We start from the raw sequence: 27,089 nt of genomic DNA, 5'->3' as shown, positions 1-27,089 counted from the left end.
TGACAAATGAAAAAAGATAGTAATGCATTATAAACCCAAAAGCTGATTTTAGTACCATATGTATGGTCTATAAAACATGATTTGTTCTTTATTTCTCCGCTTTAGGAATCCTGTTGTTGTCGGAGAACATAAAATTAACAGCAATAAACAATGGCAATTTTCCGATCTGCAGCTTCTTGCTAGAGGCCAAAATTTTGTTAGTTAGCAAATCTTAGGAAAAAAGCATCTTATGTATTACATTACGTCACTGGCCAAGTGCCTTCCTTAAAATTTCAATATAATATAATGTGATCGATGTGGATCGCAAAGGGTACAGAAGAACGTCGCTGAGGTAGATAGTAGAACGTGGAGTGTCAAATACTCTGTTGGTCGAATATCCATTACGGAACAGATTTTTTTGCTGATGTAGTTGACAGTCGGTGGAGGGATATCCGAAATTAGTGAACAGTTTTTACAGTGATACTTTTACATCACAACGCGCATCTTTTTCGCCTATCGAGGTGCTTGCCATCATACTCGAAATTAAAATATGTTTTGGTATATTTTTTATATTTTGCTCCTCATTTGCGTAATTCGTTGAGCTTATGTCATCATGTTGCACAAGTGGAATCTACAACGTTTAATAACATCATACAAAATTCTAACTTTATTTTCAAACGTAACATCCGCGATGATTTTCTACAAACGGATAGATTTACTCTACTGCCAAACTGTCTGCCCTTCTTTTGTAATGACTGATCGTTACATCACCGATGAGTATATCTAATCTCAGCTCTACGACTGTACAGTGTAACAGGAACTTTGACAGACAGGCGTTGACAAAAATCAACCACTGATGGTACAAAGTAGAACACGTATGGCGTAGGCTACCATCGCTAGCTGCAAAATAGACAACGGAAGAATACGTAAGTCCAACGAGTTACTCAATTATATTGTCCACCACTCTGCTGTTTGTCATCATGGGTACCGTTAACGAAAAATGTAGTGATTACGCCAACTCACTTCATCATTAAGATCTACGTACTTGTTCTACACTCTTTCTATTTTGCAGGCAGAAAGAGTTTGCAACTTCAAGCACAGGCAGTCTCAGGACTGTGCAAGCAGCTTCTTTCTTCACCCTTCCTCGGCCGTTATTAAAATGTACTAAATGAGGTACATTCTCATACTGCATGTTTATTTTCATTGTTGTCGTTTTCAATATTACAGTCTCATATTTCATTATTCTATTTTACTCGGTTTAATATATTATGGCTTGGTTATGACGTATTCTACGTCGCTGTAGCACTAACACAGACATGCATCCGCAGAAAAGTAAAATAAATAGAAAGTGTTAGAATCAATATAGCAATCGTGAAAAGATAGAACAGAAATGGACACACGAGCTGAAAAAGTATAAGCAGCCACCTAACATGCCTTGGGAGCTCCAAACAAATTGACCCTCCACGGGATCCATGCCTATAAACTCAGAAGTATGCACACTGAGTTTGCACATAATTCCTCTCAAAGCTATGCTTAAAGTTTCTTGCACCATAAAAAGTAGTCAATTGTTTCCCTTATCTGGTTCGTATAAGGGAAACAATTGACTACTTTTTATGGTACAAGAAACTTTAAGCATAGCTTTGAGAGGAATTATGTGCAAACTCAGTGTGCATACTTCTGAGTTTATAGGCATGGATCCCGTGGAGGGTCAATTTGTTTGGAGCTCCCAAGGCATGTTAGGTGGCTGCTTATACTTTTTCAGCTCGTGTGTCCATTTCTGTTCTATCTTTTCACGATTGCTATATTGATTCTAACACTTTCTATTTATTTTACTTTTCTGCGGATGCATGTCTGTGTTAGTGCTACAGCGACAAAGAATCTTCTTTTACCTCATATAATGTACAAGAGTTTCGGAAATTCCATCTCTACCATTAGCTTTTAGTTTTAACGCCTATAGGTTAAAAACAGCCACACGTAAGATTTAAAACTATTATTTCAGTCACCATAACCGGCTTCAGACTGAAAATCCATATTCAGATGGCTGCGTATTGCCAAAGACAGGAACTGCGGTTGTCTTTCCTCATGGGAAGTAGGAGCAGGTGTTGTGAGAGTATTTAACAACATTTTGTGCCAAAGAAGTCAGAGTGGTGCTTATGGTATATTCATTAAGCGAACAGTACAGCTACATCAGTACCATGCGTGTATCAAAATGCACACCGGAAAGCTGCATTCGAAATATGCGACTGTATCACTCAGAAACAAACGCCATATAAGCTACCTGTAATACTGAATTGTCATCAAACACACCATTTACGACATGATTCCTTCTTTACACCGCATTTCCATTGATTTCTCATTTAAAAATGTGACATATTTTGTTCAGCGAAAGAAAATGGCTCAAACGGCTCTGAGCACTATGGGACTTAACATCCCAGGTCATCAGTCCCCTAGAACTTAGAACTACTTAAACTTAACTAACCTAAGGACATTACACACATCCATGCCCGAGGCAGGATTCGAACCTGCGACCGTAGCGGTCGCACGGTTCCAGACTTAAGCGCCTAAAACCGCTAGGCCACCAGCGGCCGGCTCAGCGAAAGATACCACGCTACGAACTGGCAGTAAAAGTAGGCTTCAAGAAAAGAAACCTGTACCATGCATCAGAAGACAGATTTTTTAAATACCAGTTCGGTTATGGTGATGTATTATACAAATGTTTTCTGTCTTACTTGTGGCTGGTTACTATTTCTAAAGATATAATAATTATAATTAGTTCCACTTTTATTCGCTTTTTGTTTGTGGAGTTCTCAGCTCAGTCTTTTAGTTGTCATGTGAGTACTCAGTAGTCGTACAGTAGAGTGGCACGGCTCTTCGTAATTTAGGTAGCAACTATTTTTAATTACCTCTTGTCTGTGTTAGTGACTTTAGTTTTTGTTTCATTATAGTCTGAGTACATGGACATGTTATTGTTGCCACCCACGCATCAACTTGGCGCGCACCGAAAATTTGTTCTCATTGGAAATTCGGTCGTTCCAACATCATGACAGATCAGCATGTATCTACAACGCTCACAAACGTAAGAGATATCAAAGAAGGGAAAAGCAAATGAAAATACCAATACTTTAAAGATAAGTCAGGAAACTAGCTCTACAATTTTTTTCGCAGAGGGTACATATTATCATGTCCGACGTCAGTATATATGGTGTTTTTTGCGACCAAACTGTTTAGTGGTCAAATCACTGAAATCAACTGCCCTAAAATTGAGTGTTCACTAAATCATATAAAATATTCGACCAACCTCACAGGAAGCGCTGGCCTCTACGGTCACTAATAAAAGTCAATGAATACGTGTATGTGTGTCGTTATTTTCTGTTGCCACACTGAGCACAACAGAGTGCACGTGTTTTCGTGTTGCCTCTCAGCGGAGGTGTATGTTTAAACAGGCCGTAACCTACGTCACGTTTACCATCGCCCGCGCAGCAGCTGTATGACGTCAGCACGAGTTCTGCACCGTCACTGCCAGGCGAGCAGAATCGCGAAAAGTGAGGAACTAGTGTCGCACTGGTAGTGCTGCAACGCGCAGTGACAACCAAAAATCTCCATTTTCACTCTCCTCTGTCGTTGCACTTCCCTAAGATCCCACTCACCAGAAACAATGTGGTACCAGGCAGTGAACTGCACAAATACAGAGTACAAAAAATGTTACTGCATTTTTACTTTTGAAATTTGTTGTAATTTGTCTTTGTTCCTGGCTGTTTTAGAGACTACTTCAAGAGCGAAGGAAAAAATCTGGAATAGCGTAGCAAGAATTACGCATTAAAGTTTTAATTTAACCCCAGCTTTTTCCAGCGTCCTTTCTTCGTTTGTTGTTCTTTCGATGATTCGGGAATACATACGCGATATCGTTCACAACATTTGTCAACTTTGAAGGTTTCAAGATAATCCTTGTAGGCTACATGAGCACTTCTGCAGAATGATGATTCAGTTTTGTAACACGTGCCGAAACACGTTACAGTCATAAATAAAAGCGGCTGGTCCCGGCGGAGGTTCGAGTCCTCCCTCGGGCATGGGTGTGTGTGTTTGTCCTTAAGATAATTTAGCTTAAGTAGTGTGTAAGCTTAGCGACTGATGACCTTAGCAGTTAAGTCCCATAAGATTTCACACACATTTGAACATAAATAAAAAAATTCGTAGCTCATACTACAGAACTCCCTGGGCCAGTGGTCGACAAACTTTTTTTCTTAATAGCCAATATTGACATTTTAGGTGATACCCCGGGCCCCACAGGAAAGGGAGGGGCGGGTGTAAAGTGACCACTTGCCACTCAAACAGAAATACAATTTTCACCAAACCATAGTTATTGATAAAAAGCTTACCACATACACATTTCGAAACTAAATATAATAACATATAACATCATATACTTTTAATGAAAAAGAAAATAATGTATTGGAATTACATGCATTCCTCTGAAGGCTTACATAGTGACCAGTTTTTGTACCGAAACGGGTAATAGGGCCAGTGCCAATGTCGCAGGATCCCATTTTTGTTTTTCTGACTTCCAACCCATTTTCCAGACATCTTCACGCTCTAGTATCTGAAAGAATACCAAGCCACAGCAGCAGACCGTTTTCAATCGGAACTTTTTTACTAGGCCAAATATAACAGAACAGACACGGTATTAAATACTGTATCCTAATTAATTCAAAATTATAAAGGGATACAATTGAGAATTTATATAAAAGGGTTTGTGTATAAAAGGGCTTGGAAGCCACTATTGTATGTTCTATTACGCGTTTGGAAGTAAACTTTTGCTCGACGAGTAGTGTGGCCACTTTCCCGATCGGACGGTATGTCGGCATTAATGGTATACCGAAGAAACTATAAAACTGAAATAAATAACAAGTAACTATATTTTCAGGCCAAAAGGCGTTGTTTAAACATTGATACTGTAAAAAGTTTGTACTCTCCGTACAAGTGAGGCAACAAAAACAATATAAACGACTTACGTTGCATCATATGACTCAAAAACATGAAAATTCTTACTGAAAAAATGACGGAACAAGCCTCTACTGTCAGTCGAACTAACAATGGCGATGTATATTAGAACTAATCTGACCATTTCTTTCGAGGCAGCAGCGCTGTTCATGGCAAAAAATATGCAATGGCCATTTTTCCCATCCTGACCACATTACCTCACCGCCCCCTACCGATCTCACTATTACCTGCTAACCTACATAGATCAGAATGTTGTATTAGTTAAAACAGTAAATTCAACATGACGCAAGATCACGAATATCTACTCAATGTTTTGAATGTCATTTTTCGTTTTGCTCGTTGCATTGTGTTATAAATGCCTTAATTTGATTCACACACATCAAAAAAAGTTGTGCATCACCCCGGTTCCCAGAACGTTGACTGTGGATAGTGTATCACAGACACAGTCCCTTTGACTGTTCAGAGATGTCACTAAACCCACCCAAAGATAAAACCAAACATGTATGAGCAACGCGTATTACACAGAGGGGGTCCGACAGCCGATCAGTTCCAGTCATTCCACCAGAAAGGATGTAGTTGCCTCATGTTGTCTGTACTTCAACAATGCCTAGTTCGATCGCGTCCGTATTGTTACTTTGTAGCCGGCCGCGGTGGTCTCGCGGTTAAGGCGCTCAGTCCGGAACCGCGCGACTGCTACGGTCGCAGGTTCGAATCCTGCCTCGGGCATGGATGTGTGTGATGTCCTTAGGTTAGTTAGGTTTAAATAGTTCTAAGTTCTAGGGGACTGATGACCACAGATGTTAAGTCCCATAGTGCTCAGAGGCATTTGAACCATTTTTTTGTTACTTTGTACCAGGAAGGGCTCTCAGCAAGGGAAGTGTCCAGGCATCTCGGAGTGAACCAAAGCGATGTTGTTCGGACATGCAGGTGATACAGTGACACAGGAACAGTCGATCCCCAAGGGCTACTACTGCAGTGGATGACCGATACCTAGGGATTATGGCTCGGAGTAACCTTTACAGCAACGCCACCATGTCGAATAATGTTTTTCGTGCACCCACAGGACGGAGTGTTACGACTCAAACTGTGCGCAGCTTCACTCCCGACGTCCATGGCGAGGCCCATCTTCGCAACCATGGAACCATGCAGCGCGGTACAGATGGGCCCAACAACATGCCGAATGGACCACTCAGGATTGGCATCATGTTCTCTTCACTGATGAGTGTCGCATATGCCTTCAACCAGACAATCGTCAGAGCAGTGTTTGGAGACAACCCGAACATGCTGCATGCCTTAGGCATACTGTTCAGCGAGCGCAGGTGGAGGTTCCTTGCTGTTTTGGGGTGGCATTATGTGGGGCCGACGTACGCCGCTGGTGGTCACGGAAGGCGCCGTAACGGCTGTACGATACGTTAATGCCATCCTCCGACCGATAGTGCAACGATATCGGCAGCATATTGGCGAGGCATTCGTCTTCATGGACGTTAATTCGCGCCCCCACGTCTTGTGAATGACTTCCTTCAGGATAACGTCATCGCTCGACTAGAGTGGCAGGCATGTTCACCAGACATGAACCCTATCGAACATGGCTGGGGTGGATTGAAAATGGCTGTTTATGGACGACGTGACCCACCAACCACTCTGAGGGCTCTACGCCTAATCGGCGTTGAGGAGTGGGACAATCTGGACCAACAGTGCCTTGATGAACTTGTGGATAGAATGCCACGACGGATACAGGCATGCATCAGTGCAAGAGGACGTGCTACTGGGTATTAGAGGTACGGGTGTGTACAGCATTCTGGACCACCACCTCTGATGGTCTCGCTGTATGACGGTACAACATGGAATGTGTGGTTTTCATGAGCAGTAAAAGGGCGGAAATGATAAACATGTTGATCTCTATTCCAATTTTCTGTACAGTTTCCGGAGATCTCGGAACCGAGGTGATACTTAACATCTTTTGATGTGTTTATTTAGTAAACAGAATCGTGGTCGAGTATAAGTTATTGCTCTTTATTTGTTGATGACCGGTTTTGATCTACTATACAGATCATCATCAGATCTATATTCCTTGGTAGTAGCAGGAGGAATCCATGACGTGCTGGCGTTAAGAACGCTGCTGTGTTTACTAACCTATTAGGTCGCTGTTTCTTAGAGCAATGTTCCAAAATAATTGCTACAGACATGTACCATATTTGAAGGTGACTGTCTCTTCATTTACGAATCCGTGTTGCTTTCGTTTGACATTTATACCACAGCAACTGATCGGTACTAGTTGCACACGCTCTTGAGTTGTCGGCATTGGAAGACAAACAATAAAATATTCCCCCTCTTACTTCTATTAACCACTCCAGTGGCTATGCCGACGTAAGCGGCAAACTTTACTTAGCTCACGGCCGAGTCCACCAACGTCAATTACAATTAAGCGCATCTTAAAATATTACTGTTTTGTAACCATTTTTGTTTGCTACTAAGCAGAAAAATACACTCTTAAGATCATAGCGTTAATTGACGTTATTGGATTCTACTGTTAGTTGCTAGAAGCATTTTATTATAAAATATGTCTGAGGAGCGCGGACCGCACGGCACGAACGCTTGACTCGGGCTGGAGTTTGAGGATCACTACTTTAACGGTGTTTATTTATCGCGGTCCCTCAGAAAAATTCATATGTAAGCGGATACGTCGACAAAGGGGCGTTTATTGTGTCCACTGTAAAAGAACGTCAATTTTCTATATCTTTGACCCTAATTATAATCATCAATGAGTTTTTTTAATATCTGTGATTGTATTCCACAAGGTGGAAACTTAGTAGGCCATGCATTGTGCAAGGCGAGTGTGTGTGAGATGTATTTTAGGCGCGACTATCATATGGGACATCTGACACTGCCAAATCGCACGTGATGTCCCCGCTGTAGCGACTGAAAACGGTGATTGATTCTTTCTCCCTCCAGATCCGAGGTTAGGGCTATGAAAAAGTTTATAAGCATACCAAAACTCGAATTTATCGTGAGCTATATCTACTGTATAAGACGGACACTATGTGCAAGCGCCTGTTGCATTAATGAAGCTGAAAATTTAATAAAGCTGAGGAAATATCCCCGACGAACAGCAGAGTGAGCAGCCACCCATCAGGAGTGAGTGATAAGTCTGTCGAGCAGTTGAGTCGGTGCATTATAGTCAGTGGCTTTGCCATTACGGAACTCAAGAAACATTTCCCGCAGATTCGCCCATCATGATAAATGTAACATGCATTTTCTGTGCATGAATTGTGATGACCCACGACAAACAGCTCAGCGTTGCTGCTAGCGTTGCACTGAGAAGTGTATAAGCAACCATTCTATACTACTAACGTCTCTGTCGTTGATTCGTGTCTTCCACTACATGTGAAGAAATCCCTTCCCGGACACATCGCTACTAACAGCAAGCCGCAGACTTCCATGACACACGAGTAAAAATCTTGACCCCATGGTACGATAAGTTTCTTAGTTGCCGCGGTGAATCCGTTGAGAAGCAGCCCATTAAATGCATTTTCAGTTTCAGTAAATGTTTCCAGCAATTTCTCTATACCTTCTGTTTATGCTACAAAGAAAAATTACTTCCTGAATGATCCTGGTATATTACAGCAGTATGCTTCGTCCCAAAGCAAAAGAAAGCACTATGGTAGGTCCCTGATGTAGTCCAAAATCTCATCCGTCGTTTGAATATCGCCTTACTTGTATCTGAACCCGTAAATATTCCTGACACGTGAGTTAAAAAGTGCCCTAATTATGAAATTGCAAACGCCAGTGCTAACAATTCGCAGTGCAAAAACTTTTCGTTACCATTACTGGTTTACGACGCTTATGTCAAAACTCTACTTAGAAATTGCACATTACTGACAGCAGACCTTTGAGATACGTATCATACTGCCAATATATATTGAAAAAATTGTCATTTGACTGGTAGACCATTCTGCCATGTCATTCGTTCTTACCTTATAGCGTTTACGTACCACAAATTACTACTTCAGCAGAATAACTCACGGTGACCGAAAGAGAATATAAATGCAATAGCAAGACAGGCGTCTGAGCGAGAGAAATTTGCTGACCGAACATAATTGTAAGTATGAGGAAGTCCTTTGTGGACATTAAGAAAAATGTTTCGAAATGCTGACTGGAAGACATTCTTGGGAATTATGAAGTTCTTAAGAATAAAATACAGGAAGTGAAAGGCTATCTACAAGAGAAACGAGGCTGCAGTTATAACATGTGAAGGACAAGAAAGAAAGGCAGAAATTAAGAAGCGAGCGAGGGTCGTTATTCAGTCTGTAGAATGAGCAAGCAGTAGAGCAAACTAAGGAGAATTTTGAAAAGGGAACTAAGGTTCAGGGAGGCGAATTACGAACTGTAAGGTTTGACGATAACATTGCAATTCTGTCAGAAACAGCGAAGTACTGGAAGATCATATGATCCGAATAGATAGCATCTTGAAAATAGGTGCGCTTGAGATAAGTCTAAGCGTCAGTAAACGAAAACGAAAGGAACGGAACGTAGCTCAATAAAATCAGATCTCAGTGCACCGAATACTCCTAAAGATGGGCCTCCGCAGCCGACGACCCGTGGGTGTGCCACTGTTACCACGACAACATCGGCAACTGTGACTGAATCGGTTGGAGTTGGGTTGTTTCGGGGAGAAGACCAGACAGCGGGGTCATCGGTCTCGTCGGATTAGGGAAGGACAGGGAAGGAAGTCGGCAGTGCCCTTTCAAAGCCTAGAGCGATTTAGGGAAATCGCGGAAAACCTAAATCAGGATGGCTGGACGCGGGATTGAACCGTCGTCCTCCCGAATGAGAGTCCAGTGTGCTAGCCACTGCGCCAACCTCGCTCGGTGACTGAATCGGGTAGATGACCATCGGCACTGGGCGTTGGCGCAGTTGCAGAGCGTTGCACGGTCTGATGAATCCCGATACCTTCTTCATCATACCCCTGACACCTGTACTGCGGTAAGGAAACAAGCTGGCGGCGGCTCCATTATGCTCTGGGGAACATTCACGTGGGCTTCCATCAGTCCAGTGGAGCTCGTGCAAGCACAGTGATGGCCAAGGTGTATCGTACACTAGTTTCAGGCCACGTACACCCTCTTCATGACGACCATGTTACCCGATGGTAGTGACATTTTTCAGCAACATAATGTGCTCTGTCACAAGGCCAGGAGTGTGATGGTGTGGTCCGAGGAACGCAGTGGCGAGTTCCAGTTGATGTGCTGGCCCCCTACTCGCCAGACGTGAACCCGATCGAACACATCTGTGATGTGATTGAACGTGGCGTCAGAACTCATCGGCCCTCTCCCCGGAATTTACAGTAATTAGGTGACGGTTTGTGCAGATGTGGTGCCAACTCCCTACAGCGACACGTCACCGCTGTTATCCGTGGCAAAGCTGGACATACCGGCTATTAGGTAGGTGGTCATAATGTCCTGGCTGATCAGTGTACGTTCAAATGTATACAGGTTTCAGAAGTAGCGCAGGTGCGAAAAGCTTTGCGCGAGAGGTACTAACGCAGTAACGAGCAGTCGTCAGGCTGATGCCTACAACATCTCCTTATTTACAGTCATCGGAATAGTGTGTCTAGAGTTCACGCCGAGAGGGAGGGCCGCGCCCACGCCCGAGGCGGGACTGGGTACCGCAGCCAGCGCTATACTAGGCCGGAGCCGCGCACCGCCAGAACAGCAGGCGGCTCCAGACTGCAGACCACGTGGCGCCGCCGAGCCGCAGCCGCGGGCGGCCGGCGTGACGGGGTCAGGGACCAGCGGCACGAGGACGCCCCTCACTCACCGACTGCGCTTCCGCCGGGTCGAGGTCCACCGCTACAGCCCCAACTGTGCGTTCTGCGAGACGGCACTATCGACCCATTTACCACACACACTCAATAGTAAGTAAAGCGCACGTCGTATGTGTAAAGTACTGTGACAACGCCAGGCCCAGATCTGAGTGGCGGCGGGGGGAGAGGGAGGAGAGGGGGAGAGAGGCATGGGGTGTCGTGACAGTCCCTCCCCCCCCCTTTTTAAAGTACTGTGACAACGCCAGGCCCAGATCTGAGTGGCGGCGGGGGGAGAGGGAGGAGAGGGGGAGAGAGGCATGGGGTGTCGTGACAGTCCCTCCCCCCCTTTCAAAAAAAAATTAATAAAATAAAACGCATTTCAGTGGCAGCGTTTATATTTTATGCATATCAATTTCCAAAATTCGCAGCTAACTTTCAGAGAATAATCATACAATGTAGGCTTTCACGGCCGGTGTTGTCTTCAGTTGAAACTTCCGGGCTGAAGAGGCCTTGGTCGATGTATAAAATTTCCACCTGACGTTTCGTCTCCATCTGCGGGAGACATCTTCTAAGGTCGTCCGGCTACTGCCACTGAGGCTTCAGGTATTCTCGCATTTATAGAGCGCATAGAGGGCACCACCATTCGTCACGTGATGCCGACGGTATGCCTATCTTTGGAAGGCGTCATCATTCTCGATTAAGAGTAATCGATTGTCATTCTGCTGGCGCAACATTCATATTTTGCCCAATTTTAAAACTTCCTCTTTTCTATTGAAATTGTTATGGTGTTTGGGAATTTCTATTGCTTCTCTATACATGAGCGCGTGATAATGGGATATTCGTGCTAGAACGTTTGTCTCATTAAATTTAATTTCGTGATTACCATCTCGAAAAACATGCTCAGCTACAGCCGATTTTTCGACGTGTCTTAAGCGACAATTTCTTTTATGTTCGGCTAAGCGAGTGTTTACACTTCTCGTTGTTCCAATATATACTTGTCCACAACTGCATGGAATTTTGTATACCCCAGGTGTTGCTAGGGGATGTCGGGCGTCTTTTGCAGTTCTTAAATATTCCTTAATCTTCTTGGTGGGTCTGAAGATTGTTTCGGTCCCATACTTGGCCAGAACTTTCCCGATAAGGTCCGTGACCTTATTAATGAACGGCAGGAAAACTTTTCCAGTAGGTGACCGTTGTTGCTCTGGACTTCTCGTTTCTTTTCTTCTTTGATGGAGGGCTCGATCAATTTCCTTGCTGGTATATCCGTTTTTCATGAAGGCAGACCGAAGGTGATTCAATTCATCTTGTAAGTAAGCCGGCTCGCAGATTTTGTTGGCTCTGTCCACCAAGGTTTTCATGGCACCTCTTTTTTGCGTAAGATGATGGTTAGATTCCTTGAGGAGGTAGCCATAGTCTTCAGACCTGTATTCACAATCGTACTGCTAAGTGACATACTGAGAACGGTGAGTAAATTTCGATTTCATATTGTGTAAATTACGACGTTATCAAAGTCTTGAGAGATTGTCACTACTACAGTTCTTAAATTAACTGCATGACCCTACAGATGCTAAGATAAATAAGGGGTAAGAAATCAGACGGGCTGCAATTACTCTGTAACGAACCGCCACAGATCGCAAGACGCTCACATCAAAATACTCGCAGAATATTCCCGAACAGTCTCCCAAATTTTGTCAACGGATTTCTGTTTCAGCCTGTACGTATAGGTCCTAGCAGAACTCGAGAACCGACGCACTATTCTACTTGCTACAAGTTGTGTTTCACTTTTCTAAATTTCACAAGTGCTCTCCTGCAGTCACTGCAACATAACACTTGTGCGACAATGCTATCGGAAAAAATGGTTTATTCAGGTAAGTGGAACTTTTCAGTAATGAAAACATTCAACAATGTGTATTTTTCAGCATAACTCGAACTCAAGAACCTAGTTCGACAAAACTTGTGCCATAATGTGTCTGAAATAAGTACTGTGGGTATAAAACGCCTCTAGCAGCCCTGAAGGTGGAACTGGATGCTCATCGAACACAACCCTATCCTTTAAGGAACAACGTAACTCTTAGATCGATCTAGAAGGTACTCGACGTGCAAGATGCCACATAGTCGGCACCCCATACTGTTTTACTTAAAGGTGGGGTATTTACTAACGGTACAGCGTAACCTCGAATCGCCCAAAATTTGCAATATCACAACGCGGTGCGTAAGGAAGAAGCCTGGCAAAATAGCTAAAGCGACCATTTTCTCAGAAAAGGAAAATGTTAAAATAGTTTTTTATCACACGGACACCATTAACGCTGATGGAACTCCTCTTTAACCTTGAGACATACCGGTTGTCAGTGAGAGTTTCGATCTCAGTTACGATCAGCAAATCACAAAAGCTGTCAACTAAATACTGCGGATTGGATTTGATACCTCTATATTTTCTCCATAGACAACTCTACGCTGTATGCTCACGGATGAATTCACCCATGATTTACTTCTGGAGGGAAAATTAAAAAATCATTTATTGTGAAGTTTTGTATTACATTAATATTTCAAAAATATGTTGCTTTATTATTTGTTTACTTTAACTTCTGAAAATATGTAAATAAAATTACTACGATTTTATCACTATGGTCACAGTTGATTACTTCTTCTTTTTATCTCCTTATTCTACTGGGATACATTGTTAACCGAGCAACACCATGCAAATGAGCTAGTATCTGGATACAATATTGTTATTCTGTTATTTCTATAATATCCCTAATACATCAGCCAAGAAGTTACAGCACAGTGAAAAACTGAACAACCGACAAGCACAGCTCACCTAGGCAACCATTTCTTTAAGTGTGACAATTTTCTGTCTTTTTTCAATTTGGGTTCATTGGTGTAAATTTTAACTAGTAATATACTGAAATAGCTACATTTGCTCATTTCTGTGTCTTCTTTATGAGACCCTGCCTCGTGTGAATGTTGCTACTGTTTGCTAACAAAGTTAATATTAATCATTAAGTTGCTAGTTCTAATTTCCAGCAATAACAGAGTTTCTAAAACGAATATACTACGTAAAATCTTTGATCCGTATTCTTTAGTTTAACGCCCAGTCAAAAGCAAAATCTTAAGACTCCTTTTACAGCAATATAGTAACGTTACGATGTTATAAATATTATTAACACTAACTAACCTCAGGACATCTCACAGATCCATGCCCGAGGCAAGATTAGAACCTGCGACGATAGCAGCGGCGCGGTTCCGGACTTTTTTATGCTTTTTTTGCCTTGTTACCAACTTTTTTTCCTGTTTTTGTTTTTTATAAGTGCTCTACTAATTCTTTTTAAGAAAACAAATAAAAACCTCTTGGGTATGAAAATAAAAGACGATGTTCTTCATAAAATAACACAATATCCTTTGAAAACGTAAAACATAAAAGGTAGCTATATTTCCGCAACGGCCTTCTTTTGTATTTTTATGTTTTTTGTTAACATAAATGAGTATACAGTCTCACCACCAGCAGCATTTTTTTTTTTTTTGGGAGCACAAGAGAAAGAAAACAAATAGGCTGCAGATAGAGAGCTATGTGTGAAAAGGATAAACATGTGTAAGGAGAAAAAAAACTTAGAAGAGGAGGAGAAAAGAGAAGTGAAATAAAATAGGAATACTTTCCGCGCCATGCTCCACTTTGGCGCGCCATCAGAACAAAATGCATTCTATCATTGACCATTGAAGGGGAACGTGGGATCGTCCAGTCTTGGCTGGCACGGTTCGTTGAGATTGCAGCTTTGAGGCGGGTTGGTGAAAATGCTCTGTAAATAGTTCGCGAAAGTGGCCCGATAGTGTCGATGCCGGCGAGGGGTGTGGTGATGTACTTGTAGGCGTGTCCAAAAGTCCGCCGGATCGACGATGTCGTCCCGGAAGAGGTAGTTGACAGCCATGCCACTGATCCATGTGATGGCGTGCCACTTAGCCGATGGAAAGTAGGTCGTGTCGGGATATATCATCATAATGGGAGAAAAGTGATGTGGTGGTACTCGGAGGTAGAAAGCCACAATCTTCTGTACGAGGGTCCAGACAGCTGCTGCTGGCCCACACTCAAAACGATGTAAATCTGTATCTTCGACATTGCACTTTAGGCACAGGGGTGAGTCCACCAGTGCGATGCGATGCAGTTTCTGTCTTGTAGTATACTTGCCGTTGACGAGAAGGTACCACATAGAGGTGGCGTCAGTGGTGTGATATGGTTGGTGGATCGTTTTCCAAACTGTAGGCCATGAAACCTGGGGGTGTCGTGTTTCGACGGGGTTGCGGGGTGGAGACTTTCGGAGAAGGCGGTAGATGTCGAGGGTGGTCGTCTTCCTGGTCCTGGGGAGCTCGGTGCATATGTAGCTGTACTCCAAAAATAAACGGCCGATATGTGACATCGGAGGTGGGATGTGTGCCAAAGACGTCGGTGGGCGTCTCGAAACAGGTGCGAGCTCGGTGGTCAACATTCCAGTAAAACTAGCATTTTGGCTTTTCCATAACCGGAGCAAAGTATTGGTGTAAAGTGCCGTAGTCCTGGCTCTCACATTAACCAGATCGAGGCCACCATCCCTCTTCGGTAAGGTGAGAGCTTCATACTGGACTTTGCAGATGTGTCCAGAACAAATGAAAAAGCCGAATGCCGCCTGTAACCTGGCCGCCATTGTCGCAGTGATGGGCAGAATCTGCGCTATATGGGGTATTCGAGCTGCCAGATGGGTATTGACGAAGGTGACTCTCTGGCACATATTCAGCGGGCGTAGTATGTGATTTTGTATGTTGGCCCGGATGCGTTGCAGCAGCGCCCGAAAATTGATCGCCGAGGTGCGGCGAATGTCTCGCGTGTACACCAATCCGAGACAACGAAGGGTGTCCACCAGTTGAAATGGAACTACGCTGTCTGCGGGAAGGCCGCGGCCGATCTTCATGGCGCATGATTTTACCACGTTCATAGCGCTTCCTGCCCCTGCACTGTAACGGGTAATCCACTGCATCGCAGCTTGTACGTCAGCCGCTGAACGTACGACGAGGGCCAAGTCGTCCGCGTAAGCTCGGCAGCGGAACATATGATCCCGGAGTGGAATACCTGTCAAACGTCGCCGTAATCCGCAAATGAGTGGTTCCATCGCAATGGCATAAAGCACCGTCGACAAAGGGCAACCATGCCGTACTGAGCGTTCAATCCGTATAGGTTCTGTAAGTCTGCCGTTGACGAGAAGTCTGGACGTTGCTCCACGAAGGAGCCGCATAATCACTTGTCTTGCCATTCGGTCCATCATTGCGTTGAGGAATGCATGATTGACGCGGTCAAACGCTTGTTTGAAGTCGACGGAGATTAAAGCGCCTGGCAGTCGCGAGTGTGTTGCCACAGCGATCACATCTCGATATTCACTGAGGGCTGTCTGTATATTACGATCGCCGCCTAAGGATGTTTGTTCGTGGGAAACAATGTCCCGTAAGACACGTCTGAGTCGCACTGCTAGAAGGCGTGTGAAAATCTTGAAGTCCGAATTGAGTAACGTGATCGGCCGATAACTGTCGAGTCGTGTTCCTCCTGCGGGTTTCGGGACTGGTACAAGTAAGCCTTCCATGAACATTGGTGGCGGGTTCGCCGCGCCGGACAAAAGTTCCCAGTACATGTCCCTCCATCGTGGCATCATCAAATCTTGGAAGGTTCTGTAAAATTCGAGAGGTAAACCATCCGGGCCGGGAGATCGATTCAGAGACCCCTTGGCCACAGCGCCTTGGACGTCGTCGGTGGTCACTTCAGCAGTCAGGAGGGTTGCAGCTGCTGCGTTTAGAGTACTAAGTGTCTCCTGGGCAACCTCAGCAATGGCCTCTGCACCGGCAGGTACTTCTTGATAGAAAAGTCTATAGTGCGTTGTGAATGCATCCGCAATGGTAGCTTGCGAAGTCAGACGTCGTCCATCAGGTAAGTCTAAAGTTGTAATTAAAGCCTGTCGGCGTCGACGAACATTTTGAACAATATGATGCATAGAAGGTTCTTCACCGTTAATCCTGTCTTGGCTGCCGGCTCGTACAATGGCTCCCTCTAGACGGCATCTGGTCAAGGATAAAATCTTTTCCTTGATGCGTTGAGCTTCTTTGAGGCGATCCGGGGATGGAGGATGATCCATGAGTTCACGTAGAGCGCTATAGTAGAAATCAGTTGTATGGTGATTCCACCTGGCTTTGGCCCTGCCATAGTGTGTCAATGTGCGTCGGATGGCCGGTTTGGCGCACAGCAACCACCACTGCAGTGTGGTCTCGCAACGCATAATGCGTTGAACACAGGTGTGCCACGTGTCGGTGACCTGTTGTCGACATTCAGGGTCCCGCAGTAGCGCGACATTGAGTTTCCAAGGTCCTGCACTGCGCCATATAGATTGTCGACGTAGGTTCATGGTACAGATACAGATGTCATGATCCGAAAAGGCAGACGGCCAACGTTCCGCGTCGAGGAGAACTGATTTTAGAGCGTTAGAGATGTATATTCTATCAAGTCGGCTGGCGGAGTGGCTCGTGATGTGTGTATACCCCGGGCGGTCGCCGTGTACCACTCGCCAAGTGTCGAGGAGACGAAGGCGGCGGACGAGGAAGCGAAGTTCGGGACATGTGGTGAAATGGGGGTATTGGTCTGTGCGCTCGAGAACACAGTTGAAATCTCCACCTACGATGAGATGATCATATCGACCGAGGAATAAAGGCGTGATATCTTCTGCGTAGAACTGGGAGCGATCCCTCCGTTTATCAGTGCCCGATGGGGCGTAGAGATTTATGATTTTGAGCCCTTCAACTGTTATGGCCACCCCTCGCGCTGTTGGGAGGTATGCGACATCGGAAACTGCAATTCCTTCTCGGAGGAGGATTGCTGCGCCTGTGTGTTCCATAGCTGCAGGGGCGGCATACGTCTCATAACCATAACACCCAGTCCAAGTCGCTGTCCTCAGTTCTTGTAACAGGGCGACGTCGATGTCCGCTGCTCTTAGCGTGTCACGGAGCAGTTGAAGTTTAGCGTGGGAGCCGATATTATTAGTATTGATAGTAGCTATTCGGTACGCCTGATGGGAGATCCGTGCTGCCGATAGGTTCGTAGCTGGTGAAGATTGTTGTGGTGGATGCTGGAAGTCCATAGAAGTCGCAGGAGTCGCCGTAGAAACTTCCCCAATTTTAGTGTTGGTCTAACGGAGAAACAGATCTCATTTCCGCATCAGATGGAGGTGGGAAATCCGTGTCATCCGCCCATGAAAGGTGTCCGACAGGTTTGACATCGGCGAGATGTGGCAGCGCTGGCCGAGTCGGCTCAATGGCGTCGGTGACAACAGGCGTCCTATGTTCCATGGCTTCTGGGCGCGGGGCTTGCGCACGATCTCTGTTGGACGGTTCACCGTCTTGTGGATGACGCGTCTCCGTGGCAGAGGAGAAAGTGTTATCGTGTTCTCCGTCGGAGTCGGAGTGATGTGGCATCTCTTCGTCCTGCGGAGGGGGCTCAATGGTCGAGTCTGATGTCTTGCGGCGTTTTTTTCGTCGTTTGGGCGACTGCTGCTTTCGGCAATGAGTTTCGGTGTCTGAGGAAGGAAGAGATTCACGTCGTTCCGGTACAAAAGCCGCGGGTGCTATGATGCGGTCTTCATTCTCCACAACACTCTCATTGGTATCCTTGTGATCTTCTAGCGTGGGTGTGTCCGGCTGTTGGACATGTTCACGGGCGGCATCGCCGGTGTCAAGGTGCTGGGACGCCTCCGGGTGTATCGGACCAGAGAGACGCTCATGAACGGCGCCTTGTGAGGGCTGGACGTGCAGTGTCGCCGTATAGGTGACTGGAAGGGTGGACGTGGTTCTGTCGGTGTTCGTATCGTCGGGCCTTAGTTGTGTGTTGCGGCGTTGCAGGCATTCATTACGGACGTGGCCTTCTTTGCCACAACCGGAACATGTTCGAGGTTGTCCGTCGTAAATGACCACCGCACGGCAGCCGCCGATAGAAATGTACGATGGAACGTGCCGTTTGAGATCGATTCGGACTTGTCTCACACCATTAAGCACCGGATACGTCGTAAACTGTGCCCATGTCTCGGCTACGTGGCTCTGGACTTTTCAGAACGGGCTTAGCGCCGCGATGACTTCATCTTCATTTACCTCGAAAGGCAGTTCGAATACACGGATCGTCCGAAGGCCAAGTCCTGCATGGTCGACATCCACAGGCCCGACGTTTCCGTCGGAGTGCCGAAATTTTAGTCCATGTCGCGTCCTTTGAATGATCTCGTTGCAGGCAGCGTCGGAAGTCATCTTAACATAAACGACGCTGCTAATGATCGATAGGTGTATGCCGATGAGTTCGTCACGTGGCATCTTCACGTCTTCGCGTAGGAAGCGTTCGACGGCCAGTGCTTTGGGTGGTGCGTATTTGTTTGAGAAGGTGAACTTAAAGAGTGTTCTTCCTGTAAGAGTTGGGCATTACAGCTTGTTCGACTGAGAAGCGCTGTGACGAGGAAGTAAACAAAACACTCCGCGCGCGCAGCGGCGTGGACGGCCGAGCGCGGTGCGCACTGCTGCCCTGCCGAACGCAGGCTACGGACTGAAGCGCCTAGAACCGCTCGACCACAGCGCCCCGGCAGACGTGGAACTCTATTCCTCAAACTGACATTCGGCATCTGTACCACACAATGCATGCATGTTTGCTTGCTTGCATTCAACATTCTGGCGGTTACACCAGTTTTTAACGTACCAGCATTTCACATTTGCAATGGCATATTTCGCGCTTAGATTACGCTGTGATCTAGCAATATTAATCACTTACTTACGTTACGTGTGTATGTTATGATATGTAATCCCGAAATTTCATTTCTCTACATTAACCATATTTTGGCGTTTCTATTTTTTTTACCGTCAGTGTATAAACAAGTGTACAGAATTAATTACGAAAATTGTTGACAGTGTTAAAGAGTTGAGCTTGAGGACCACCAGTTACCTTGAAGACGAGCCTTTTAAGATAGTAATAAGTGCCAAGGATGAACTGACGCAGAGTAACAAAAAATTTTAGCGTAGTAAGATCTTGCAATTGTGAATTGTTGAGCAGGATGAGTCTGAAATCCCAGGAGAAACACTTTGATTTGCAAAACTACGCGACACACGACCAACAGACTGTGCTGAATTCTGATTGAGGCAGGAGGAAACAGCTGCCTTTCGCATGAACACGCAGTGTTGCACAGTAACCAGTGAATGACGAACAAGCACGCTGCGCTTCGCTGCTCTAACCTTCGTCCGTTTCTCGCAGCAGCGGCACTTCGCATCACTTGCCCCCCACGAGCTTGGCACGCAGGAGAGTTGTGCCGCGCGCGGCCGTCAGGAGCGCTGGTGGCGATGCACCCGAGTGTCTGCCGACGGAACGGCAAATTCGTTTGTGCGTGGTGTTCGGCAGGCACCATTAGCATCTACTCTGCCAGAGTGCGTGCGGCGATAAACATACCGGAAGCAACGTGTGCTGAATTCTGATGAGAGGGGTGGGAGGTCAGAGGGCTGCGTACCCGGCCACCGGAGGCGCTGGCGTCGTGTCGCGGGCTCGCCGCATGTGCTCTGAGTCCAACCGGCGTGCGGCCACCGTGCTAGCATACGAGTAAATATAGAGCGCCGCTGAATCGGAGGACGGCGGCAGCGGTGTGACGCAACTGTCGACGCCGCTTTCAAAGCTGCGCCGCGCCACGCCGCGACCTGGTTTCGGGGCGGCGTTACGTGGCGGCCGAGGCCAGGTCGCTCGCTACTGCTAAAGGCGGCGCACACCCCAACTGCAACCGGAGGAGTCAACTTTCGGCGCTGCCACTGCTCACGTTCAAATGTATCGAGACCCTCCGGAGTTGATCAGTCCGACACGATAGGCAGTGGAACATGCCCGAGAATCACTTCATTTACAAACAGTTTAGGTTCGAGTGACGACAAAAAGTGAATTAATATTTGTGTTCCTATGCAGCAGGCTATGCCTCAACTTCTAGTGAAAAACCGATTTTGCATGGTGTTATTACGTTTCTGAAGAAACCCAAGAGCAAACAGTTATCGTGTTGAATAGCATAGTTCCCACGCTTATTGCTATTTGCAGTGTCGCTGTCTCTCTTCTCTCTCTCTCTCTCTCTCTCTCTCTCTCTCTCTCTCCCTCTCCGTGTGTGTGTGTGTGTGTGTTTCGGTTCAAAAGTGGTTCAAATGGCTCTGAGCACTATGGGACTTAACTTCTGAGGTCATCAGTCCCCTACAACTTAGAACTACTTAAACCTAACTAACCTAAGGACATCACACACATCCATGCCCGAGGCAGGATTCGAACCTGCGACGTAGCGGTCGCGCGGTTCCAGACTGTAGCGCCTAGAACCGTTCGGCCACTCCAGCCGGCTGTGTTTCAGTGTACTGTGCAATATCCTTCGGAATTGCATGCATGTCTAAAGGAACAGACAGACACTGCAACGGTCGACAGCTATATGAAATGGAAGAAATATAGTCGGAAGTGCGAATACGTAGCTTCTATTTCAAGTAACTGCCGATGGTAGCAGTGTGTGTTCCTTCAGACAAGCGAGCATAGTATATCGGAAAACACAGACACTGCAAATAGTACTACTTGCCTAGACTCGCAGCGACAATAAAATAAAATGTCTCCTTGTGTGAGAATCAGGAAAATGTGAAAGTGCAGCACATGAACACTCAGTGATGTATGAAGGTTTAGGTCGGTCCTGGAGTCGTGCTCGGATAGCCAAAATTGCCCGCGGAAAAAAAAAAAAAAAAAAAAAAAAAAAAAAAAAAAAAAAACGCTCATCCGCGTTCGATGTTACGGTGTGGGTTTCTTTCATTCGATATTTTTTTCGGTGTATCTGATACGCGTAATAATTTTCTTCATCTTTTCTTTCTTTCGAGTAAAAAATTGGGAGGTGTGATTAATAATCAAATAAGCATATATTATAATTTGGAAATTTCTGGCAAGATCTTATGGGACCAAACTGCTGAGGTCATCGGTCCCCAAGCTTACGCACTACTTAATCTGACTTAAACTATCTTACGCTAAGGACGATACACACACCCATACCCGAGGGAGGACTCGAACCTCCGATGGGGGGAGCCGCCCGGACCATGACAAGGCGCCCTAGACCGCAGGGTTACCCCGCGCGGCTATATTATAATAAATTGAAGTTACTTTTATCGTGATGCGTGGTACAAAAACACACCTAAAGTATATTATTGCTTAATCTGTATTGATCGTCTATTTGTGAACGTTTTCGCAATCAGTGGGGTGAAAGTTATCGTAGAAAAAGGCAAAACATAAATATTTTTCGCACCATGCGCAACACACATGAAATAGTAAATGTAAAAAAAATTAATTATTTTGTGTAAAGAAAACTTAAGTTAAAGTGGCATGTTCCACATCATTACGAAATTTCGTATTCATGATCTATAGAACAAGGATTAATGTATGTATGTACGAACGAAATCTCGCTACATTCACTCGTTTCCCGGTACACTGTTCGTGGAAAACAGATCTGATTCACGTTGCTAAAAACAGATCTTAAAAAAAAAAAGTGGTTAAGGCATGCGCAGGCGTAAAGCGGGTGATCCGGGTTCGAGTCCCGGTCCAGCACAAATTTTCATTTGTCACTGATTAGTTGTGCAGGCGTAGTCTACTCGTATTCGCAGTACCCAATAAATTTCTTCCATTCTATGCGTATTGTATGTACGATATTTTCTCAAAAATGACGTAACTATGAAAGCCAAGCTACTGACTCCCAACACGTTATTTACGGGTCCATCTGCTAATATAAACTTCTTTTCTATGGTGAATGCCTGTCGTTTTTCTCATACTGTTGTTTGTATTAAACTCAAGTTTTTCCGTTATTGAAATGAATTCCGTGCAAGTATTAAATACAATACTTCCAACTAGCGCGACAAGACAGGTCTCGTCAAATTATTGGCAATAGCATTATGCATAGTCATCCATGTCTGATATAGCACAAACATCTACACTTGAAGATTCGATTTCTTAGAATGGTTAAAACCGAACAGAAATTGGGATATTTTGATTCCCGTTTAGGATAAGTAGTGCAAGCTCAAATCACCAGTGGAAGTTTGAAGAGCATCTATAGCCTTCCACAAAAAATATTTCTTTCTTTCGCTGTGTCCTTTTCTATTTAAATATCTACGAACACTGTGTCTTGAAATGCTAGATACTAATCAGACGAAGTATAACTAAAATGGTGGGTACAAATCGGTGTACTCGATTATCTTCTCCTTATCTAACGTTTCAGAGTGAATTACTGGATACTGTATAGTAATTTTATGTACCGATGTTTCATGCGCTTTTGCTCTATTCCGTCCACTATGGAAGTTTGCTAAGCCGAATGACGTCCTTTTGAATTCATATCTATACATAAAAAAAGTTCGCAACTCCGCAATTGTGCGACGAAATGTGCTGGTTCAACAATTTTTGCCGCATTAACGTCAGTGCTATGACACTCCGTGACATGCTTTGATAGACGTCAGCACTCCCGCACTGCCACGGAGCAACACGTTGTTCTAGGTCAGCGTTTCCTATCTCACGCTGTAGCAAAACATGAATGACCCACACGGTATTGACCACCAAATACGTGACCATGTTCCAGGAAACTTCTGCCCAAGGAATTCTCTGAAAGATCGCCTCCGTGTGGTTTTCGACTCCTCAGAGCAGTTTTATACAGACAAGAAATAGGAATTTTTGTCGACAAAAAAAAGTACACGAATTATGTCTAACATAACTTTCCAGTCCGACTAGCTACACGATTCGCAGGTGAATGGGGCACTATAATCAAATTCATTAGGAACTTATACTATCTGCTCCTTAAAAAAAAATCTAAACAACGGATCTGCCAAGCACTAGCAGAAATCTGCAATTTTGGATCACTGCTGTCTGCGTGATATCTGATGCGGTTTATACATTTGACCTTATCAGTCAAAAGTAACGAAACTAGATATGGTCAGCTGTTTAAATTGTAACCACTCGACTGCGAATGTTCATACTATGGAAATGGTACACTTACAAGATTCGATTTTGGTTTCTCCGTTTTTTTTCTCTGGCCGTGGTTCGCCGCATTGTTGCTCTTCTTTCATTGTAATTCAGCGTTTTCTGAGTCTGCACATGTTTCATTTCACTCACAGTGCACATTTTCACTGGCAAGACAATTAGAGTTTTGTATTTAATTTTCTTTTCTAGAGTTACTCTTTGAGTTTATTGGTATTTTACTGACAATAAGTCTTGTACTATTCTTATAAACTTAAGCACAGGAGTCACATTTCAATAACCAAGAAAGCGATTTTTTATGTCTTCGGGTAATAAAATATTACTTTTGGACTACAGACGATGTTTTCTGTAATGCGATGGGTCACAGGTGGCAACAAAGAACGCATTGTAGTCGCTTCAACGGCGAGAGAATAGGTAAAGCAAAGCTGTTACTCAATAATGGCCATGCAGATATCAGATTACAGTTTTTCTTTTCATAAAGATATCGATTTCCTTGTAATATGATGGACTTGCTAAGCCCGTAGGGAAACAGTAGCGGGAAATATTAACAGAAGGAAGCGCCGCTGTGGCACGAGACAGGGCAGCGTAGAGCCTTCAGCACTGAAATAGTCTGTGGCGCGACGAGAACTGGAAATCTGCCCTAACACGTGCGGTAAGAACTCTATGCGCGATCAACGTTCTGCGCGGAACTGCCACATCGGTCGCGACAGAAAGAAAAATGCGGCTTTGCAAAAACGTGGACTCGGCGCAAGTCACCGAAAAAGGCAGCTACTAGCTTCCCGGCGTCTTTCTAGTGAATCTGATCTCGTAGAGCACTACAGAGACGGATGCAGCGGCGCTACTCACCTGTGAGCCGGGTGGATGTTGCAGCAGCGGCCACGTGCCGTAGCGTCCGGTCGGCAGGCGCCCACGTGTGTGTCTGCGTGTTCGGCGCTGCGGCGCGCCGCTCTGAGGTGTGCGCCCCTCCAGCGGCGCCTCCGGTCGGCGCCGGTGCCGACGCCGCACGAAGTCGCCCGACGTGGCCCGAAGGCGTCCGGTTGAGCCGCGCGGCGCAACGTAAAAAGGCAGCGTGAATTGCGGGTCTGTCCTCCACGTGAGCAGGCACGTGCGAAAATAGCGTGGCGCGCTCGTACGAGCCGAGGCGGCCCGCTGAATTAGGTCGGGCCGCGCCCTTTCGTTTGGCGGTCGAGGAACGATGAATGGTGAACGCTGAGCGCTCTGGGACACTTGTTGCCCGCGACTCTGGTGCGGAAAGGGCTGCTAACTCGCGGAAGTACTCCGCCAAATTGTAAGCAGTGTCACCAGCTGGTGCACGAACTGAATTTTTCTTTGCCATTTTTGCGATTGTCTAACAACCTGAAGGTGTAAGGTTCACGCCCCTGGGTTAGGTGCGCTTGACCGACTTTACTTGACCGTTAGCGGAAATGAGCGTCCATTGAACCATTGAAGATCGGGCGACAACTGTTGGCACGCATGATTGATTTATGAGGCGATTGGGTGCGAATCATGGACAATGGAGAAGCCACAAACGAAATGTATTACGGGCGATTTTTGAAGATCTAGTGGGACTGATCGAGTAACGAAAGAAGATGTCTTGCAACGAGCTAACGAGAAAGGCTTCAAATAAATAACACAACAAACGAAGAGGCGGAATGGTTGAAGTTTGTGATGATTATGCGAAGTGATACTTGTGCGGAGTTGCAATGTTTAGGTATTTCTTCCGAGCCAAAAACACTTCAGGTAGATCTTTGCTTTCACATTCGTTGGCTTGGCCAAATTACAGACTATCACATTCCAGTCCAACCTAGGTCTCGGGTTAAGCTACAGATCAGTCTGTCACTACAAGCAGGTTTTTTTTTCTTTTACATTCGCTGGCTTCGCCAACATATAACCACGTGGTCACATTTTTACTAACCCAGACTTCATCTGAAGATGGGCAAAACGGCCAGAAACTGGTAAAATCAAAATAAATTATCTTTAAACAGTGAAAGAGAGCACTTTTTTTCAACCTTTCTACGTACAAGGTGTCCATAAAAGACTGTACCAGTTTCAGTGGTACAGCACTTTACTTTAGACTATTTACAACGATTCATACAAAACGTTGAAGGAAAACTAACCTAGCTTTTCTTACAAATGTTTAAAAAATGGTTCAAATGGCTCTAAGCACTATAAGACTTAACATCTGAGGTCATCAGTCCCCTAAACTTAGAACTACTTAAACCTAACTAACCTAAGGACATCACACACATCCATGCCCGAGGCAGGATTCGAAACTGCGACCGTAGCAACAGCGCGGTTCCGGACCGAAAAACCTAGAACAGCTCGGCCATAGCGGCCGGCTACAAATGTTAAGTTACGTGTACCTTTACTCATATGGCACACATTCAACCTAAAATCCAATTCTTCCTACTCTTTGGTTAACAAGTCTGGATTAATGGAAGTAATGGCAATAGCCTCTTCAGTTCTGTGTCTCAGTTCTGGGAAATCATTAGGTAGTGATGGAACGTAGATACGATCTTTTATAAAGCACCAAAGGAAAAAAATCGCATAGCGTAAGATTAGATGAACTTGGAAACCAGGAGAAAAAGAGCTCTGTCATATTGACCATTACGACCAGTGCAACGATCAGGGACATCGACGTTAAACCACTCTTGTACAAAGAGATGCCAATGGGGAACGGTTCACCTTATTGCCAAATAATTTTTTCATGTTCACCTATTACCTGGGAAAAGAGCCATTCTTGAAACATATTCAGGTAAGTCTCCCCGAAAACGTCGGGATACGGCACAGAAAAGTTTATTTTTAGGGGATCTGTTTGATATTGTATAGGTTCATAAGGACGTTCTGACTCCCATACACGAACATTGAGGCTATTTTCGTTCCCACTCAGAAGAAAAGCTGCCTCATCACTGAATACCACAGGATCAAGAAAGTCATCTTCCTCTTGCGACACTTAAGTGCGAACTCATCTGGCTTTAAATCATGTAAGGCTACCAACTGTAAACGTATGGACTCATGTGTAGACGTTTTTTTTTAAAACGTCCGACATTGTCATCTTTGGCAATAGACTTCTTAGAACTGCGAAGATAAGATACTTTGCAACTGTTAACATCCTCTTCAGACACCTTCGGTCGTCCCGTGCTTTTCCCTTTACACAGACATGCAGTCTTTTCGAACTGATTGTGCAGTGAGCAGATGTTTTTGCTATATGGAGGATCACAACTAAACTTTAAACGAAACGCACGTTGAACTGAAATTGTAGATTCACTCTTAGCAAAC

The 27,089-nt window shown here is 45.0% G+C and overlaps 1 protein-coding gene across 2 annotated transcripts in view; it reads right to left on the bottom strand.

Annotated features, from left to right (window-relative positions):
- LOC126256014 (proton-coupled amino acid transporter-like protein pathetic) overlaps positions 1–24,758 on the bottom strand; it is a 374,111-nt gene extending 349,353 nt beyond the window's left edge. The window contains exon 1 of one of the 2 annotated variants that reach the window (XM_049955447.1): positions 24,657–24,758. The gene's annotated coding sequence lies outside the window, so the exon portion shown is untranslated. The remainder of the gene's footprint in view (positions 1–24,656) is intronic. The other variant, XM_049955449.1, reaches the window with a different exon arrangement.
- Positions 24,759–27,089: the final 2,331 nt, after the last annotated feature.

Source organism: Schistocerca nitens, chromosome 1 (assembly GCF_023898315.1).
Source record: "Schistocerca nitens isolate TAMUIC-IGC-003100 chromosome 1, iqSchNite1.1, whole genome shotgun sequence".
In the NCBI taxonomy this organism is placed as follows: Eukaryota; Metazoa; Arthropoda; class Insecta; order Orthoptera; family Acrididae; genus Schistocerca; species Schistocerca nitens.
This window is presented reverse-complemented; position numbering and strand designations above follow the sequence as displayed.